Raw genomic sequence first — 18656 nt, forward strand, 5'->3', positions numbered from 1 at the left:
TTTCAGCATTCTGTTCAAGTGTTAGGTTTGGGTTGAACGGTGGTGTAGCTCTCATTGCACATTGCATAATGGATGGCCTCATTTGATTAGCATCAATTGTTTGCATATCCATTCCTTGCGTGTTAGATTGATTCATTTGCATTGGCATCTATTTTTTTTGTTTCTGGCTGGGATGTATGATCTGCTGATGGCGCTGACCTTTTCGCACTTGTTGCCTTTGAGGGTCCACCCACTACTAGCATCTCCTCCTTGGTCTTTTTCTGAGAGAAAGTATCCATTTGTGTTGTCAAAGTGTCATTAACCTGGGTGCGATCAAGATCCCTTCCGCTACTTGAATTCTCTGCATTGGCTCTATTCCTGAAAACTTGGTGATTAGCAATCCCTTGCATTCCAGGAATTGTAATTTCTTCTTTACTCTTGATTCCTTCGCCTTGAGGTTGGTGGTTCTGTTCTCCATGCTGGTCTGATGAAGAATATGTTACTAGTTGCTTTTCCTTTTCACCTGGTATGAAAGCTGGAATTGAAAACCCCATATCACCTATCTGCTTTCTTAAGGGTGGGTTGTTTGCGCTTTGAATTTTAAGCTTCCCTTGCTTACTGGAAGGAGTCTCCATAAATTTTCCTTTTCCCTTTGGGTCTTCTGCAAACATCTGACGCAGCCTTTGAAGTATATCATTTCCATCTTGGCTTGTTGCTTGATCACCCATTCTTGCATTCTGGATTTGATCTGTGGGGATCAATTTTTCATTTATGATCCATTTTCCAAACCTCTGAGAAGGTATATCTGCACTTGACTGTCTATTCCTTTCTCTTCTTGAGATCAAACCGTTTCTGATTGTGCAATCTTGGGCATTATGGAACATAATTCCGCAGAATAGACATGCCCTCTTTATTTTTTCATATTGGAGATAGACAACCGTGGAGGAGTTGTCTTCAAAAGTTACCACCGCTTTATCCTTTAAAGGGTTGCTTATCATCATTTTGGTTGTTCCCCAAATGTAGTCCTGCTTGGCAAATAGATTATTCTCTTGAAGTATATGGAAATATGATACTTCCCCTACCTTATTGAGAATATCTTTCAGCAAGTTAATAGATCTTTTGTTCCTGGGTATCCCATAAGCTCTGACAGTAACTAATATATTATCAAACTTGAAATCAGCACTTGATGTTGCATTCAGAATAGGGTCAAACCAATCCACAAGCAGATTCTATGAGTACGCTAGTACGCTACCAACGGTTGCTTTATATAAACTGAAATCATATCATCTTGCTTTTTAAGATGGGCCATAAATACAGAGCTTGATACCTGAGAGATTCCATGATATTGGTCTTTCCACGCTCTGGACATTGCATCCTCAAGAGCTTTCTGAGAGAGGGATCTTGGAGTTCCTCCAGTATTTGCTAATTTCAAGATGAGGCAACAAGAGAAATCCAGCGAATCTTGCTTCATCACCTCATTACCTTGGATCCTGCAGAGGCCTGGTTCAGCAAGACTCATTGCCTGTATCGCCTGGTCCAGATCTTGAATCTCAGCTTCATCTGGTTCTCTGCCCTGGTTGACATCTATTTCGTTCTGAATCTCCATGAAGCCAGTCGATCGGTCAGTCTAACTTCTCGGATCGAGGGAAAAGGAGAAGAGAATGTTGGGGAAAGCAGATGAGATATGGAAGAGGCGGAAGGGTGGCTAGAGAGCAGAGATTGGATTGGTGAGGAGGAACTAGGAAGGGGTCTATTGATGGAGATTGGATTTGGGTTGGGGAAGGGAGGAACTAGGGCATGTCGCCAGACGCCATTGCGGACAGTTCGAGAGAGGGCCGTACTTTGGTTGTGTTGTGTGCAGGTTCCACATTGTTGCTGGCGCCAGTAGTGCGCTCTGCCACTAGTCAGCCAGTAACACTTTCAGAGAAGTCACGCCTTTCTCCTACTGGTCGACTAAACCTTGGTTTCATACTGAGGGAAAACTTGATGCTGTGCTCATCACACCTTCCTCTTGGGGTTTCCCAACCGCTTCCACAACAACGCTCAACAAGATTTTCTAGCGCCATCACCAGAGCACCATCAAGATTTTTTGGCGCTGTTGCCGGGGAACGAATGAAGACACTCCATCAAGCCCTGTCACACGCCAACAACAGTCGCTTGAAATTTTCTTGGGAACCAAAAATTGTGTGCTATAGCCCACATAAATGGGTAGAAAACATGAAAAAGGTGAGTTTTGCCGATGCTCATCTAACCATGTATCGGTGGTCACGGTCGCTTGAAATTGTCCTAGGAACCAAAAATTCCATGCTATGGCCCACATAAATTGGATGGAAACATGAAAAAGGCAAGTTTACCAATGACCGTCTAACCATGTATGGTCACGATCACTGGAAATTGTCTCGGGAACTGAAAACTGTAAGCTATAGCCCAGAAAAATGGAGGTACATGAACACCACGAGTTTTCGTGAAGCCTCTCAAAACATGTATAAGTGGTAACGGTCGCTGGAAATCATACACGGAACCGAAAAATGTGCGCTATAGCAATGAAAATGGGAAGAATACATGAAAACTATGAGGTATAGCCCAAGAATTGGGAGACACACATGAAAAACACGAGTTTTTACGACGCCTCTCAAACCATGTATCGGTGGTTATGGTAGCTGGAAATCATCCCGGAAATGGAAAACTGTGCGCTATAGCCCACAAAAATGGGGAAAACATGCACTCTAGGAAATATCCTATAGCTTCCAGTGCTACTGTCGGCGCACCACAAAAATAGCTCGCCGGTGGTAAATACTAACGGCGCACCATGTTTCAGCCGCGCCGGTGATGACCCAATACCGTCAGCGCAGAAAAAAATTAGTGCGCTGGGGATAAGGGTGAACCAGGTTTAGGCCAAGCTAAAAATCGCAGCTCCCCTTACCGCCGACGCACCACCATGTTGGTGCGCCAGTGGTAATTTTCTTACCACCAGCACACCAACATGGTGGTGCGCCAGCACTAAGGGGTGCATAGATTTTTCTCTCCACACCCACCGGGAACCGCCTTTTCTGTTTTGAAAAAAATAAAAGAAAAAATAATAGAAATTTCAAAAAATTAAATCATTTGAGATGACCATGTGTTATTCCATCTAGTTTTAATGAAAATTTTAAAACATGAATTTCGATATTTTATGCAAAATGGCGTCATTTTTCGGTAAAATGGGAATTTTGGTTGCATTCGACCTCTGATGAAAAAAATTTATATGAAAAAGTATCTACGCAAAATAGAGGCAGAAAACATGAAAATGGCGTGTTTTGGCGACACCCGTCTAACCATGTATTGGTGGTTACGGTAGATAGAAATCATCCCGAAAACCGAAAAATGTGCGCTGTAATCAATGAAAATGTGCAGAAAATATGAAAAATATGAGTTTTGATGAAGCCCCTAACACAATGTATTAGTGGTCACGGTCGCTACAAATTGTCTCGTAAATCGAAAATTGTGCATTATAGCCCACCAAAATGGGTAGAAAACATGAAAAAAGAGATTTTTGGCGATGCCCCTCAAACCATGTATCGGTGGTCACGGTCGCTGGAAATTTGCCCGGGAACTGAAAAACCGTGCGTTATAGACCACGAAAATGGGCAGGAAATATGAAAAAGGCAAGTTTTGGTGACACCTGTCTAACCATGTATTGGTGGTTACGGTAGCTAGAAATCATCCCGGAATCCGAAAAATGTGCGCTTTAATCAATGAAAATGGGTAGAAAATATGAAAAATATGAGTTTCGACAACGCCCCTAAAAAAATGTATCAGTGGTCATAGTCGCTAGAAATTGTCCCGTAAAACGAAAATTGTGCATTATAGCCCACGAAAATGGGCAAAAAACATGAAAAGGGAGAGTTTTGGCGATGCCACTCTGTTGCGGTCAGAAACCCACCGGCGGGCAGCGACGGGCAACACCGTAGAGCCGGGAATCTCCCAGGACTGCGGCTGGCCCTGGTCCCTCCGAGCGACGGCCCGCAAAGCCTTCGGCACGCACGTCCGATGCTGATGCAAGGGCGTGCCACCTGACCTATACCTGGTCGGGAAGGTGTTGGATGATGCCTCGCTTAGTTTCCTGCATGGCATACACGTAAACGTTAAATACGAGCCTCGATCGGCTCTCGAGGTTGTCCCGTGAATCGGCTCAAAGAGCCGATCCACCCATGATGCGTACGAGGTGTACGATCAGATGGTGGTCCTGCTTGATCAAGATAAAGCTAAAGCGACCTACTACGATTTGGGGTTTTCACCGCATAATCGGAACATCCTACTCGTGATCGAGCCCGGCGGCCACGCACGGTGATCGTAAACCGACCCTAGACAAGGCCTAAAAACCAACACGAAGTTGATCCTCGGAACATCCTGTCTAGGGCTAGCAAACTACACCCTACGCGCCACTGGATCCTTCGACCCGTTTGTAAGGCCTAACGATGCAGATATTAAACTAATCCTTGAAGAACAAGGAGCAATCAAAACATATCGGATCTACTAAACAATGATCAAGCGGGGTGGCGCCCTTACACCCAAGATAGGTGTAAGGGCGGCTAGATGCCTAAGGGTTGCACGACGATAGTATATGATATGATGAACAATGCTAACCCTAAAGCATCTATGATAACTACGTTGCTCGCCATCAAAAAGGCTTCAGTACGAGCAACGCATGAATGACGAATAAACGTGTGCTGATGCGATCTAGGCAGCATGGTGCTTACTCGGAAGAAACCCTCGAGACGGGGGAGTTGGCGATGCGCCTAGATTGGTTTGTGGTGAACGTGATTGTTGTTTATTTCATAAACCCTAGATACATATTTATAGTCCGGGGGACTTTCTAATTCAGGCGTGCACCTAACCGTGCACGGGTTAAACTCTAACTTCTAAACGACACGTATCCTACTATGTTACGTATACACGGGCAAACTAGCCCAAACTTGGTATGGAAGGCCGATTCATGTATTTCTTCTATGTATATTCTTCAAGCCCATCTTCAATCGCGGCCCACCTCTGATCCGGTCAAATTCCGGTGATAACACATGCCCCTGGTTTTGGAAATGACATTTCCAAAATCATTACGCTTTTCCTTCGTCGGGTCATGTCGTGGCAGAGCAGAATCATTGCGGAGTCCTTCATCACGTCGCCTCGCCTCCTTGGCTTCTCCGCATGAATTGATAGTTTCGGCATCACGTCCTTGAAAACCGTCGCGGCATTAAATCTCCACTATATCTCTTTTTATTTAACCGCATTGAGTAATTTGCTTCTTCATCCTCTTCCTCAGTATCAAACACCGAAAAAACCCTTCCCACCATGGATTCATCCTCCTCCTCCGCTGCATCGGCCATCTCCTTCCAATCCTCTTCCTCAAGCGAGCCGATGCAAGAGCACAACCAACATGAAGAGCCGGAGTGGGACTTTGGCTTCGTGCCCGACGGCCCACCTGAGGCCCTCGTCGGGTCAGACGGGGATTCGCCCCCGCCCGATGAAGAAGAGGGGAATGAAGAAGACGACACCTCCTCCTACGAGGAAGAAGAGGAGGGCGACACTTCCTCTGACGAGCCGCCGGCGAAGCGCTTCCGCGGCTGGGCCTGGTCAGATGACGACGAGGATGATGATGACGAGGAAGAAGCCCCCATCGAGGGCTACGGCAGTAGCGACGAGGAGCTTGCCAGCAGCAGCACCGGCGACGGCTACAAGGGTGACGATGAGGACATCGACAGCCCCTAGAGCAGGGGCCAATTAGCGTAGGACTAGTAGTAGCAATGCATTAGGCATCGGATGATCTTTTTGAGAGCCATCGGCTCTTTCTTGTAAAGCCGTCCCTTTGAATTAATAAGAATTGTTCCTCCAACTTGTCTCTCAATTCCTCTAATTCCAAGTCCTCCATTTGCCGCACCAATACCGACAGCAACGTGTCGGATTTGTCGCCTCAGACGCCCATGAAGCCAGATCCAGATACCAATTTAGACAGTCAGTCGGGCACTCCTCAAATTCAGACTGTAATTTGATATCTGACCATGATACTTCGCAATTCTATAGCCGATGACTGTTCATCGGCTGTTCTGAAGAATCCAGTCTCCTTCATCTTCTTGCAGCAACAGGACGGTCCAGACCCACTTTCGAAGAAGTTCACGATGCAGGGTCAGCCGATGATACTCCAACCAGTTTCCCAAAACAGAGTGTCTACCGAATCAGCTGCCCCCCGAGCCTCAGTTAAGGCGAGAACGGCGGTGAGGACATACCGTTCAGACAAACAGACCCAAACTTGAGCGAACCCGAGCAAACTTGTACCATCGATCACCTTTTCTTCCGTTGAAAGCCGATATCGAAGGCGAAGCATCAATCGGCTTAACCGACAAAGGGTTGTAAGTCCTTGAAGAGAAAGTTCTGGCACTAAATCGGCTGATTGTTGCTGAAAAAGCTCTCACTGTTCATTCTCTCCCGGGATCAGAAGGTGATTCGCGTCTTGAACACGCAGCGGGTAGATCCTGTGTAATTGTGCTAAAGTCGATGGCTATGCATCGGCTTTGTTCCTCATGAGAATTTTTTTTACGGGCCGATTTTTCCTATCGGCCTCCAATGTTTTCACTGCACATGTATCGCACATGTTCATCTGATTAGGTGCCCCCCGAGCCGATTCTGCCAGGTAACTGCTGATATCGGCTCTGTGGTTAGCCAAGGCACTATATGTGAACGTCGGCTCTGTTAGGACCAATGTGGATTTCTTCCAGCGCATCAGCCGACGCAAACCCATTGCCCATTAGATTGACGTTGAACCCAGGCAGAATGAATGGTGAAGATAATTTTGGCCGATTGCTGGAATCAGCCTCCATGTTGCTTGCTCGATGAAGGTTGTGCAATGTTCCTGCATAGATCCTTGGGGCCGATCACATGGATCGGCATCGCCATGTTTTGTCCATAGATGTTGCTCTTGTTACACGGTCAGGCCGGTGGATAAAACCAGCCTAACCCCGTCCTTTGTCACGTTGATGCGCTCGCAGTCGTCCAAATTGATGCCTGAGAGTGGCTCTTGGCCTGATGTCTCCCAAACATTCATGCCAGCCGTTGAAATCTCGGTTGAATCATCTGCGTGGACGACTTCTACTTCATCTCCATCCCACTGTATTAGGCATTGGTGCATCGTGGATGGAATGCAACAGTTGGCGTGGATCCAATCTCTCCCTAGTAAGACAGCGTAAGTGCTCTTGCTGTCGACAATAAAGAACGTCGTAGGGACGGTTTTCCTTCCTACGGTCAGATCCACGTTCAGAACACCTTGTGCGTCAGATGCTTGGCCGTTGAAATCGCTCAGCGTCACATTGGTCTTGATCAGATCCGAGCTAGAGCGTCCCAACCGACGTAGCATGGAGTATGGCATAATGTTAACTGCCGCTCCGGTGTCTACCAACATCTTGTTGACAGGCTGCCCATTGATGTAACCTCGCAAGTACAGGGCCTTCGGATGCCTCGTAGCTTCTTTCTTGTGGCTTCTCAAAGATGACCGGCCGTGGGCCGCAGATCAAGTTGTGCCACGGGTGCTTCGTCTACTCCTGGAGCACTAAACTCCGTTGGAAGGATGAACACCATGTTTGTGCCGGCCGATGTCTCATCATCGGCTTTCTTTTGTCTGGGGCGCCACTCTTTCCTTTGTGGCCGACCTTCTTCGTCCGGGGTTCGCTGAATTTTAGCGGCCAGATCAGGCCGCGCCTTCCTCAACGTGTGCAGGTATAACCTTTCGGCTTCCTCCAACCCACGTAGTCGCTGAACCCTTCGCTTCGGGAACGGCCGAGCCCATCGGTGGCACCACCATGGCCGATGATACTTGTCTTCTTCTTCATCATCGTCCTCTAGTTCCTCGAGATCTTCCATCCGAGCGGACTCATCATTCTTATTCCGAGGCGGGAGAGGCCCTAGACGTTTGAACACGGACACGTTAGCTGCATCCTTCTTCTTTTGTTTACATTCTGGGCAGTTGCCGATTGTAGGCAATCGGCTCATTCCTGAAGAAGGGGCAGTCCCAGTGCCTGTCCACGTCGTCTTGCTCCCTCGACTTTTCCTTGGCGCGGCGCTCATATCGCTCCTCGTCGCGATCATGCCGACGGTGTCTCCTGGCGTCTCTAACCAGACGATCTCTTTCATCATCGTCGTTGTATCGCCGGCGTTGGTCGTATTGACCCACGTACTTGTTGAGGAGGTGATCAGAGAGAGGTCGCTGATATCTTACGTTCCTCACTTCTCCCTCTGTGATGTAGCGCTTGCCATCGTGACGGAGCCGATCGCGTGCGGCGGCTTCCTCCGTGTCCTTGCTATGAGAGCAGCTGCCCTCATCTCCGTCCTTACCGAGTGGTGCCCGGGTCCTACCATGTTGATATTGCACGAGAATCCTGGCTGGCACCCTCCATGGTAAGTGCACTCCACCATGTTAACGGCGGGGAAGGGGTGTGTGGCGACCTTCATGGCGTGCTGGCTGAAAATTAGCCGCCCTTGTTCTATCGCCATTTGGACCTGCCGACGCCACACCTGCGGTCGTTGGTAGGCGTGGGTGAACGTGTTATGCCACTTGCAGTATGGCTTTCCGTTCAGCTCTTGCACCGTGGGGATCTTGTGGCCTTCGGGTAACTTTAGCTGCTTCTCCTTGAGTAAGAGGTCGAAAATCTGCTCAGGTTTGGTCACGTCGAAGTCGAACCCTTTTGGAGGACCTTGTGGCTTAACCCATTTACAGGACACGGGGCTTGCCCCCCGAGTCCATTCAGCCACTGCTACCTCTTGATCTCCCGCAGCACCTTCATCTTCATCTGCCTCAACCAGGACCACCGCGCGCTTGAATTTATCCTGGTAAACATCTGGGTGGCGCTGTTCATATGCTGACAGCTTCTGCACCATGTGCGCCAGTGAAGGGTAGTCTGCTTGGGAGGCCACGTCCTTGATCGATGATGAGAGACCCACCACCGCCAACTCGACTGCTTCTTTTTCACTTACATGAACCGAATAGCATCGGTTCCTAACGGTCCTGAAGCGATGGACATATTCTGCCACTCGTTTCCCGCGCTCGTCGTACTTGTGCTAGATCGGCAATGCCAGCCTCGGAAGCCTCTGAGTGATACTGCACATGGAACTGTTCTTCCAACTGCTTCCAAGTCCGGATTGAGTTTGGTGGCAGCGATGTGTACCACCCGAAAGCCGATCCTGTGAGGGACTGTGCGAAGAACCTCACACGCAGTTCGTCTGATGCTGAGATCGTGCCCAGATGTGCCAAATATCGGCTCACATGCTCGATGGAGCTGGAACCATCTGATCCATTAAACTTGGTGAAGTCAGGGAGCCGATATTTGGGTGGTAGCGGGATCAACTCGTACTCATTGGGGTACGGCTTGGAATAGCCGATTGTCCTCCTTTTCGGCATCATGCCGAACTGGTCTTTCAGAATTGTACAAATTTGATCCGCGGTGATGGCTGCAGGCGTCGAACTCTGAAGATTCGCCGGGGTGGCATACTTAGCCAGCCATGCTTGCTTTTCCAGCTCTGAGCCAAGCTGCGGGAGCTGAGCTGCGGGAGGTTTGTCGGAGTGGCATACTTAGCTAGCCACGTCCGCTTCTCAAGATCTGTTCCCGAAGCTCCTCCTCGCTTGTTCCGAAGTCCCTCGTTGTTGCAGCCTCGGTTCGAGAGTGCCCAGCTCACTGCAGTCTGGCACGTACGCGCACGTGTATCCTTGGGGGATCTCCTTGGGCGCCTCATGTAAGAATTGGTAGTCACTAGGGTCACCACCAATCTTGCAGACGACGTATGCCGATGAACTCGACACTTCTGGTGCTGCCAACGCGAACGGCAGCGGTGGACGGGACTGGAGTGGCATCTCTCCTTGGTAAGTCCCCGCAGCTGGTCCCGACGGAGAATATCGATGGCTCATGATTTCCTGGATCACGCGCGGAGCGACACGCTCCAAAGTGTTCACCGAGGCTCTCGGAATGGCGGTGCAGCGAATGAGCCACCATGAAGTTGATCTCTCGACGCAGCGACCGGTGCGTTCTTCCGACGGGGTGGACAGGTCCACTCCATCGAGCGCGCTTCAGGTGAGAACCCTTTCCACCGATGCCATGTGAGCGGGTTCGTGAAAAGAGCCGATGAGGTCGGCTTCGAGGACTGCTTTGATCTCGTCATGCTTCTTCTTGAGCTCCTCAGTCAGATCCTCGTACTTGACCGGAGTGCCTTCCGCCATCTCAGATGTAGATGGCGATGCGGTTGATGTCGAAGATTGTCCCACCGGGCGTGCCAGAATGTGTTGCGGTCAGAAACCCACCGGCGGGCAGCGACGGGCAACACCGTAGAGCCGGGAATCTCCCAGGATTGCGGCTGGCCCTGGTCCCTCCGAGTGACGGCCCGCAAAGCCTTCTGGTCACACGTCCGATGTTGTCGCAAGGGCGTGCCACCTGACCTATACCTGGTCAGGAAGGTGTTGGATGATGCCTCGCTTAGTTTCCTGCATGGCATACACGTAAACGTTAAATACGAGCCTCGATCGGCTCTCGAGTTGTCCCGTGAATCGGCTCAAAGAGCCGATCCACCCATGATGCGTACGAGGTGTACGATCGGATGGTGGTCCTGCTTGATCAAGATAAAGCTAAAGCGACCTACTATGATTTGGGGTTTTCACCGCATAATCGGAACATCCTACTCGTGATCGAGCCCGGCGGCCACGCACGGTGATCGTAAACCGACCCTAGACAAGGCCTAAAAACCAACACGAAGTTGATCCTCGGAACATCCTGTCTAGGGCTAGCAAACTACACCCTACGCGCCACTCGGATCCTTCGACCCGTTTGTAAGGCCTAACGATGCAGATATTAAACTAATCCTTGAAGAACAAGGAGCAATCATAACGGATCGGATCTACTAAACAATGATCAAGCGGGGTGCCGCCCTTACACCCAAGATAGGTGTAAGGGCGGCTAGATGCCTAAGGGCTGCACGACAATAGCATATGATATGATGAACAATGCTAACCCTAAAGCATCTATGATAACTACGTTGCTCGCCATCAAAAAGGCTTCAGTACGAGCAACGCATGAATGACGAATAAACGTGTGTTGCCTAGATCGCAAGATGCGATCTAGGCAGCATGGTGCTTACCCGGAAGAAACCCTCGAGACGGGGGAGTTGGCGATGCGCCTAGATTGGTTTGTGGTGAACGTGATTGTTGTTTATTTCATAAACCCTAGATACATATTTATAGTCCGGGGACTTTCTAATTCAGGCGTGCACCTAACCGTGCACGGGTTAAACTCTAACTTCTAAACGACACGTATCCTACTATGTTACAGATACACGGGCAAACTAGCCCAAACTTGGTATGGAAGGCCGATTCATGTATTTCTTCTATGTATATTCTTCAAGCCCATCTTCAATCGCGGCCCACCTCTGATCCGGTCAAATTCTGGTGATAACACACTCAAACCATGTATCGCTGGTCACGGTCGCTGGAAATTTGCTCGGGACCGAAAACCGTGCACTATAGCCCACGACAATAGGCATGAAATATGAAAAAGCGAGTTTTGGTGATGCCACTCAAACCATGTATCGGTGGACACGATCGCTGGAAATTGTCCCAAAAAAATTGTGCGCTATAGCAACTGAAAATAGGCAGAAACATGAAAAACATGAGTGTTCATGACACCCCTAAAACAATGTATCGGTGCTCACGGTCACCAGAGATGGTCCCAAAAACCAAAAACTGTGCACTATAGCCCACGAAAATGGGAAGAAAACATGAAAATAAGAGTTTTGGAGATGCCACTCAAACCATGCATCCCTGGTCACAGTCGCTGGAAATTTGATCGAGAACCAAAAACTACGAGCTATAGCCCACGGCAATAGGCAGAAAAATGGAAAAAAGCGAGTTTTGGCGATACCACTCAAACCATGTATCGGTGGTCATGGTCGCTGGAAATTGTCCTCAGAACCAAAAAAATCGCGCTATAGCCCACATAAATGGGTAGAAAACATGAAAAAGGTAAGTTTGCCGATGCCCATCTTGCCATGTATCAGTGGTCACGGTCGCTGGAAATTGTCCTAGGAACCAAAAATTGCATGCTATAGCCCACGGAAATGGGATGGAAACGTGAAAAAGGCGAGTTTTACCTACGACCGTCTAACCATGTATCGGTGGTTATGGTAGCTAGAAATAATCCTGGAAACCGAAAAATGTTCGCTACAGCCACAAAAAATGGGCAGAAAACATGAAAATTTTGAGTTTTGACGACGCTCCTAAAAATATGTACCGGTGGTCACAGTCGCCATAAATTGTCCCGGAAATGGAAAACTGTGCAGTATAGCCCATGAAAATGGGCAGAATACAAGAAAACGGAGAGTTTTAGCGATGCCCCTCAAACCATATATCGGTGGTCACGGTCGCTAAAAATTGTCCCGAGAAATGAAAACTGTGAGCTATAGCTCACGAAAATGGGCATAAATCATGAAAACTATGCCTTATAGCCAAAGAAAATGGGCAGAAAATATCAAAAAAAAATAAGTTTTGATGACACCTCTTAAACCATGTATTAGTGGTCACATTCGCTAGAAATTGTCCCGAAAACAGAAAACAATACAGTAAAACATGAAAAAGGAGACTTTTGGCGATGCCCCTCAAACCATGTATCGGTGGTCATGGTCACTGGAAATTATCCCAGGAACCAAAAATTATGCGCTATAGCCCACGAAATGGGCAGAAAACATGAAAAACACGAGTTTTGAGACGCCTCTGAAACCATGTATCAGTGGTTACGGTAGCTAGAAATCACTCCGGAAACCGGAAAATGTCTGCTATAGCCACTACAAATGGGTAGAAAACATGAAAAAGACGAGGTTTGGCGACACCCGTCTAACCATGTATCGGTGGTGACGGTCGCTGCAAATCATCCCGTAAACCGAAAATTATGCGCTATAGCCAATGAAAATGGACAGAAAATATGAAAATATGTGTTTTGACAATGCCCCTAAAATCATGTATCAGTGGTCATGGTCGCTAGAAATTTTCCCCGGAAACGAAAATTGTGCGTTATAGCCCACAAAAATGGGCACTAAACATGAAAAAAATGTGAGTTTTGCCGACGCTCGTCTAACCATGTATGGTCATAGTCGCAGGAAATTTTCCTGGGAAGTGCAAACTATGATATATATCCCACGAAAATGGGCAGAAAACATGAAAACTATGCGCTATAGCCCATGAAAATTGGCAGAAAACATGAAAAATGAGAATTTTGGCGATGCCCCTCAAACCACATATTGGTGGTCACGGTCGCTGGATATTATCCTAGGAAGAAAAATTGTCCGCTAGCCCACAAAAATGGGCAGAAAATATGAAAAAGACGAGTTTTGGCGACACCCATCTAACCATGTATCGGTGGTTACGGTAGCTATAAATCGTCCCAGAAACCGAAAAATGTTCGCTATATCCACTAATATTGGGCATACAATATGGAAAATATGAGTTTTGATGATGCCTCTAAAACCTGTATCAATGGTCACGGACGCTAGAAATTGTCCCGGAAACTAGAAACTATACACTGAAAACATGAAAAAAAAGAGTTTTGGCGATGCCCCTCAATTCATGTATCGGTGGTCACTGTCACTAGAAATTATCGCGGGAACCGAAAATTGTGCGCTATAGCCCATGAAAATGGGCAAAAAACATGAAAATGGAGAGTTTTGGCGATGCCCCTCGAACCATGTATCGATGGTCAAGGTCGCTGGATATAGTCCCAGGAAGAAAAAATTGCGTGCTATAGCCAACGAAAATGGGTAGAAAACATGAAAAAGGTGAGTTGTTGGTGACACCCGCATCAGTGGGTACGGTAGCTGGAAATCATCCCAAAAACTGTGCACTATAGCCAACAAAAATGGATATAAAATATGAAACCGAAAACTCTACACTATAGCCCACGAAAATGGGTATAAAAGATGAAAGAAAAGAGTTCTCGCAATGCCCCTCAAACCATGTATCCGTGGTCACGGTCGCTAGAAATTGTCTTGGGAACCAAAAGTTGCGTGCTATAGCCGACAGAAATGGGATGAAAACATGAAAAAAACGAATTTTTCCGATGACCCTCAAACCATGTATCGGTGGCTACGGTAGCTAGAAATGATACCGGAAACCGAAAAATGTGCGCTACATCCACTGAAATGGGCAAAAAAGATGAAAAAGGCGAGTTTTGGTGATGCCCCTCAAACCATGTATTGGTGGTCACGGTCGCTGTAAATTTTCCTGGGAACCAAAAATTGCGTGCTATAGCCCATGAAAATGGGATGAAAACTTGAAAACGGCGATTTTTGCCTATAACCCTCAAACCATGTATCGGTGGTTACGGTAGCTAGAAATCATCTTAGAAACTGAAAAATGTGCGCTACAGCCACTGAAAATGGGTAGAAAACATGCAAATTTTGAGTTTTGACGACGCCCCTAAAAATATGTACGGTCACGGTTGCCATAAGTTGTTCCAGACACAGAGAACTGTGCAGTATAGCCCATGAAAATGGAAAGAATACATGAAAAGGGAGAATTTTGGCGATGCCCCTCAAACCATATATCGGTGGTCACGGTTGCTGGAAATTGTCCCGGGAAGTTAAAACTGTGAACCATATAACCCATGAAAATGGGCAGAAAAGATGAAAACTATGAGTTTTGACGATGCCCCTAAAACCATGTACCGGTGGTCATGATCGCCATTAATTGTCGCAGAAACAGGAAACTGTGCAGTATAACCCATGAAAAATAGGCAAAAAACATGAAAAGGGAGAATTTTGGCGATGCCCCTCGAACCATATATCGGTGGTCACTGTCGCTGGAAATTGTCCTAGGAAGTGAAAACGGTTAGCTATAGCTCACGAAATGTCCAGAAAACATGAAACCTATGCGCTATAGCCTACGAAAATGGGCAGAAACCATGAAAATGAGAGTTTTGGCGATGAACCTCAAATCATGAATTGGTGGTCAAGGTCGCTGAAAATTGCCCCGGCAAGCAAAAATTGCATGCTATAGCTCACGAAAATGGGCAGAAAACATGAAAAATAAGGGTATTGATGATGCCCCTAAAACAATTTATCGATGGTCATGGTCGCCAGAAATTGTCTTGAAATCGAAAAGTGTGCACTATAGTCCATGAAAATGGGCACAAAAAATTGAAAAATGGGAGTTTTAGAGATGCCCCTCAAACCATGTATCGGTGGTCACGGTCGCTGGAAATTTTCCTAGGAACCGAAAATTGTGCGCTTTAGCCCACGACAATAGGCAAAACACATGAAATATGTGAGTTTTGGCATTGTCACTCAAACCATGTATCAGGGGTTCACGGTCGCTGGAAATTGTACACTCGCTATAGCCCACATAAATGGGTCGAGAATATGAAAAAGGCGAGTTTTGTCGATGCCCGTCTAGCAATGTATGGTCACGGTCGCTTGAAATTCTCCCAGGAACGGAAAACTGTGACCTACAACCCACAAAAATAGAGGCAAAAAACATGAACAACACGAGTGTTCGTGAAGCCTCTCAAAATTGTCCCCGAAACGGGAAAATGTGCTCTATAGCATGAAAATGGGTAGAAAACACGAAAACTGTGAGCTATAGCTACGAAAATGGAGGTAGAAAACATGAAAAAGGCGTGTTTTGGAGACACCCGTCTAACCATGTATCGGTTGTTACGTAGCTAGAAATCATCCCAGAAACCAAAAAAATATGCGCTATAATCAACGAAAATGGGCAGAAAATATGCAAAATATGAGTTTAGATGACGCCCCTAAAACAATGTATTAGTGGTTACGATCGCTAGAAAATGTCCCGTAAACCAAAAATTGTGCATTATAGCCCACGAAAATGGGCAAAAAACATGAAAAGGGAGATTTTTGGCGATGCCCCTCAAACCATGTATCGGTGGTCACGGTCGCTGGAAATTTTCCTGGGAACTGAAAACTATATGCTATAGCTCACGAAAATGGGCAAGAAATATGAAAAAGGCGAGTTTTGGTGACTCCAGTCTAACCATGTATCGGTGGTTACGGTAGCTCCAAATCATCCCGAAAACCGAAAAATATGCGCTATAGCCACTAAAAATAGGCAGAAAACATGAAAAATATGAGTGTTGATGACACCCCTAAAACCATCGTTTTCTGGGCAGAAAACATGAAAAATAAGAGTTTTGGAGATGCCCTCAAACCATGTATCGCTGGTCACAGTCGCTGGAAATTTGCCCGGGAACCAAAAACTATGCGCTATAGCGCACGACAATAAGTAGAAAAATTGAAAAATGCGAGTTTTGGCGCTGCCCCTCAAACCATGTATCGATGGTCACGATTACCATCCACAAAAATGGGATGGAAACGTTAAAAAGGCGAGTTTTACCGATTACCGTCTAGCCATGTATGGTCACGGTCACTGGAAATTGTCCCAGGAACTGAAAACTGTAAGCTTTAGCCCACAAAAATGGAGGTTGGAAACATGAACACCACGAGTTTTCGTGAAGCCTCTCAAAATATATATAAATGGTAACGGTCGCTGGTGAAAATGAAAATGCGAGTTTTGGTGACACCCGTCTAACCATGTATCGTTTGTTACAGTAGCTGCAAATTATCCCGGAAAATAGCAAATGAAAATGGGCAGAAAATATGGAAAATATGAGTTTTGATGACGCATCTAAAACATGTATCAGTGGTCACGGTCGCTAGAAATTGTCCCGAAAACCAAAACTATACACTAAAAACATGAAAAATGAGAGTTTTGTGATGCCCCTCAAACCATGTTTCAGTGGTCACGGTCACTGGAAATTATCCGGGGAACCCACGAAAATGGGCAGAAAACATGAAAATGGAGAGTTTTGGCGATGCCCCTCGAACCATGTATCAGTGTTCACGGTCACTGAAAATTGTCCCGGGAAGAAAAAATTGCACGCTATAGCCCACGAAAATGGGCGGAAAACATGAAAATGTGAGTTTTGGCGACACCCGCATCAGTGGGTACGGTAGTGAAAAATGTGTGCTATAGCCAACGAAAATGGATAGAAAATATGATAATATGAGTTTTGACGACGCCCAAAAGCCATGTTTCGGTAGCAAGGAATTGTCCCAGAAACCGAAAACTGTGCCCTATAGCCCACAATAATGGGCATAAAACATGAAAAAAAGAGTTTTTGCGATGCCCCTCAAACCATGTATCGGTGTGTACAGTCGCTGGAAATTTTCATGGGAACAAAATATTGCGTGCTATAGCCCACACAAATGGGATGAAAACATGAAGAGGCAAGTTTTGCCGATGACCCTCAAACCATGTATCGGTGGTTATGGTAGTTATAAATCATCCCGGAAACCGAAAAATATGCACTATGGCCCACGAAAATAGGATGAAAACATGAAAAAGGCGAGTTTTGCCGATGACCCACAAACCATGTATCGCTGGTTACAGTAGCACGAAAATAGGCAGAAAACATGAAAAAGGTGAGTTTTGGCGATACCCGCATCAGTGGTTACGGTAGCTAGAAATTATCCCGGAAAATGAAAAATGGGTGCTATAGCCAACAAAAATTGATAGAAAATATGAAAAAAAATGAGTTTTGACGCCTCCCAAAAACCATGATTCGGTGGTCACGATAGCCAGAAATTGTCCCGGAAACCAAAAAATGTGCACTATAGCCCACGAAAATGGGCATAAAACATGAAAAAAAAGATGTTTCACGATGCCACTCAAACCATGTATCGGTGGTCACGGTCGCTAAAATTGTCCTAAGAACCAAAAATTGTGCGCTATAGCCCACAAAAATTAGCAGAAAACATGAAAACAGTGAGTTTTGGTGATGCCCCTCAAATCATGTATCGGTGGTCACGGTCGTTGGAAATTTTCATGGGAACAAAAAATTATGCATTATAGCCCACGAAAATGGGATGAAAACATGAAAAAGGCGAGTTTTGCCGATGTCCCACAAACCATTTATCGCTGGTTACGGTAGCTAGAAATCATCCAAGAAACCGAAAAATATGCGCTACATCCACTGAAAAAGGGTAGAAAACATGAAAATTTTGAGTTTTGACGGTGCCCCTCAAACCATGTATCGGTGGTCACGATTGCCATAAATTGTCCCGAAAACGGAGAACTATGCATTATAATCCATGAAAATGGGCAGAATACATGAAAAGGGAGATTTTTAGTGATGCCCCTCAAACCATATATCGTTGGTCACAGTTGCTGGAAATTGTCCCGGGAAGTGAAAAATTTGAGCTATAAGCCATCAAAATGTGTAGAAAACATGAAAACTATGTGTTATAGCCCACGAAAATGGGCAGAAAACAAGAAAAATATGGGTTTTTACGACGCCCCTAAAACCATTTGACGGTGGTCACGGTCGCCATTAATTGTCCTAGAAACGGGAAACGGTGCAGTATAGCCCATGAAATGGGCAGAATACATGAAAAGGGAGAGAGTTTTAGCGATGCCCCTCAAACCATATATCGGTGATCACAGTTGCTGGAAATTGTCCTGGGAAGTGAAAATTTGAGCTATAAGCCATCAAAATGTGTAGAAAACATGAAAACTATATGTTATAGCCCACGAAAATGGGCAGAAAACATGAAAAATATGGGTTTTTACGACGCCCCTAAAACCATGTGACGGTGGTCACGGTCGC

The sequence above is a fragment of the Lolium rigidum genome, chromosome 2 (assembly GCF_022539505.1).
Source record: "Lolium rigidum isolate FL_2022 chromosome 2, APGP_CSIRO_Lrig_0.1, whole genome shotgun sequence".
NCBI classification, from domain to species: domain Eukaryota; kingdom Viridiplantae; phylum Streptophyta; class Magnoliopsida; order Poales; family Poaceae; genus Lolium; species Lolium rigidum.